General features: G+C 40.9%; 1 protein-coding gene across 2 annotated transcripts in view; it reads right to left on the bottom strand.

The window, feature by feature from the left end:
• The window catches only part of TAB3 (TGF-beta activated kinase 1/MAP3K7 binding protein 3), a 57,069-nt gene that overhangs the window by 41,425 nt on the left and 12,318 nt on the right, over positions 1–3,326 (bottom strand). The window lies entirely within an intron of this gene.

Raw genomic sequence — 3,326 nt, 5'->3', positions numbered from 1 at the left:
GTTCTGTCAGGGTCAAATGCTTTCAAATAGTATATTTATCAGATCACAAGGAAATAAATATCCACTCAAATATTTACTCACCTTTCTCTTCTATATTTTACCAAATAACTGGGTATTATATTGTGTGTTATGTGCACTAACATTAATAAAGTATTTTTTACTGAAAATGTGCGTTTGATAAACAGCTGTGTGAATATCAGGCAACATAAAAATTTGCAACTGCCACCATTTTATTCTACAGGGTCTCTGCTTTCAGGAAATATATATTTCTGGGTGTTTAAAGTGACAATAAACTCAGGAGTTAAATCTTAAAATACGATTTGAGTACCCCATTAACAAAAATGTATCTTATTTGTGTATCACTCAGCTGTAGATCTTCAAATCATCTCTGAATTGGTGCCAACACTGTTCTTCCTTCTGGAGGGTGGCTACTTTTGTTCCTCATGGTCCCTGTGTGTGTTGCTCCAAGATCACTCCCGTGATGGACTACAATCTCATGATTAGTTTACTACTTTGTACTGAGATTGTAGTCCATCACAGGAGTGAGCTTGGAGCAGTCGCTACTTGTCAACACACACTGGTACCACGGGGAACAAAAGTAGCCACCCACCAGAAGGAAGGACAGTGTCAGCATGAATTCAGAGATGATTTGAGGATCTACAGCTGAGTGATACACAAATAAGATACATTTTTGTTAGTAGTTAGGATACTTGAATGTATTTATGGAGGGTGGTTACTTTTGTTCCCCATGGTTCCTGTGTGTGTGTTGTAAAGTAGACTAGATCCATGAACCCATTGCACTCCTGACCGCTTGTCTCCAATGAGAGAATCTGGGTGCTGCGGTGGTCGACGGACGGCAACCGTCATGTAACAGCAGGAAACAGGGACTCCCATGTTAGTTCAAATACAAAGTATTTTTATTGTAGAAAAAACTACATGTCACAAAGTTGCTTTGTGACATGTTGTTTTTTCTACAATAAAAAGACTTTGTATTTGAACTAACATGGGAGTGCCTGTGTTGTAAAGTAGCCAACACTCCAAACTCGCTCCTGTGATGGACTACAATCTCACGTTTAGTTTACTAATTTGTATTGATATTGTAGGTGATCACAGGGGTGAGCTTGGAGTGGTGACTACTTTATAACACACACAGGGACCATGGGTAACAAAAGTAGTCACCCTCTGGAAGGAAGGACGAGGTCAACACCAATTCAGAGATGATATGAGAAGCTACAGCCGAGTGATACACAGATTAAGTAAATTTTTGTTAATACTTAGGGTACTTGAATGGATTTTTAGGATTTAACTATTGAGTTTGGTGTCACTTTAAGAAATGTGTTACTATATTGACATCACTTTGTCCTTTTACGCTCTGTATTTCCTCTATGAGCATCTTGTATGTCACAAGGCTTTTTACAGTGTGAAGGAATGTGCCTTCTCTATGACTAAGAAATCTCAAGTAACACATTCCTTTATCTACAAATAGAGATTGGCACCACTTTAACTAAGGAAACGAAGGGAGAAGAAAAGCGATTGAGACTTTAGGAACAGCCATTAACCAAGAACATTTTTATGCACTAGATTTAGTGGATTTTAAATGGTAACTAGAATTGTTTTGGGTCACTTTTTTTAGTTGACAAATATAAAAATTTTTTTTCACGAAAAAAGACACTAGGTCTTATTTTCGGGGGATGTCTTACCTGGCTGCAGCTGTCCTATATATAGGCCCCTTTATACTTTAGGCTGGGTTCACACCTAGGCGTATTGAATATGCTAATTTGTCGCACGTTCCGTGATGTGCGTTTTTACAGCGATTTGCGGTTAAAAAAAACACGCGTTTCTGAGGGCTACCTGGCTGTATCGCAATGGAAACGTGCGGCAAATACGCCCCAAAGAAGCTCCTTTACTTCTTTGGGCGTAGGGCGTTTTGCAGCGCGTTCACAAGCACTGTAAAACGCCCAGGGGAACCATGCCCATAGGCAATCATTGGTTTTCACATGTTGAGCGTTTTACAGAGCGTAGGAACACGCTGTAAAACGCCCAGGTGTGAACCAGGCCTTAAAAGGAACCCTGTCACCAGATTATTAATTTAATGTATTTTATACATCCATTTACCTTACCTTTAAATTTAAATTTGCCCTTGTGTAGATATCCAAAAGCCATGAGACTGCTTTTGGGTGTGTGGGAGTGGGAGAGATCCTATGATGGTGTATACCTTGTATTTTGAACTTTGTATGTAATTTACAACAATAAAGTTGGATTTTTATGGACCTCGGTTTCGTGCGGCTGATCGGAGAGATGTTGTTTGGCAAGTGGGAGCACCCTGCACCCGATGTATATATTGATCTGAAGTCTGGTGGAATTGGAGCTTTTTTGGATATTGCTGTTGGGTGCTGGGTGCCACCATCTTGGATGTGATGTTAGCAGCTACAACACAATTGTCCATACCATATGGTATTCGCCTTCACTCCTTCCAAAGCAGCTACATAAAGGTTATGTCGGGAAGTGAAGAGAGGGTAGAGGAGCTGGGTCAGCACAGAGAATAATCAAACACTCCCAGAAGAGGAGTGGGCTATGATGTGCAAGCAGAGAGGAGTATGTACAAGAGAATTGACTTTTATTGGAATAGGTCAACATTTCTAGCAAGGGACATTATATTATAATACAGTATTTATATAGCGCCAACAGTTTGAGCAGCGCTTTACAATATAAGGAAGACATTACAGTTACAATACAATTCAAGACAAGATGGTAAGGAGGGCCCTTACAATCTTGCAAGTAATAAAAAACAACACTTATGTCAAGGAAAAACACAGTAAGTAAGCATTTAAAACACTTGACGTTTCTGTGCAGACTATGGACCTGTACTGTGTCCGTTTCTCAAATGGCAGATTCAGATGAACTAATTATCTTGTGAAGTTGTGAATCTGGGCCAATGTGATAATATGCACAGCACATTATGGCAGAATTACCAGCCAAAGTGATCTCCATCCAGCGCTGTGCTGCTCCCGTGCTGGCGATTCCGCCTTCATCCTGGTCTTCTTATGGGTTCGGATTCTTCAGCTGCTTGACTGACCGGGCCCCGATGAAGTAACTTCCTCGCATGCATGACAGAATTACTTCATCTCGGCAAAAATCTTGCCCAGTCTGTGCACTGAGCTGACCATGCGTGGCTCAGTGCACAGACAACAAAAATTGCTGACAGGCATGATGGAGATTCAATGGCAGTAGTGAAGAGACTTACACAGTTTACCCGTGAGCTAAAGTGCTGTACTTGAAGGGTAATTTCACTTTCCCAGGCGCATTGTGGAGAATGGAACCCCCCC

This window comes from Nanorana parkeri, unplaced genomic scaffold (genome assembly GCF_000935625.1).
Source record: "Nanorana parkeri isolate BGI_ZX_2015 unplaced genomic scaffold, ASM93562v1 scaffold500, whole genome shotgun sequence".
Taxonomy (NCBI): domain Eukaryota; kingdom Metazoa; phylum Chordata; class Amphibia; order Anura; family Dicroglossidae; genus Nanorana; species Nanorana parkeri.
Note: the sequence above shows the minus strand (reverse complement) of the source record. Positions and strands in the feature narration are given on the sequence as shown.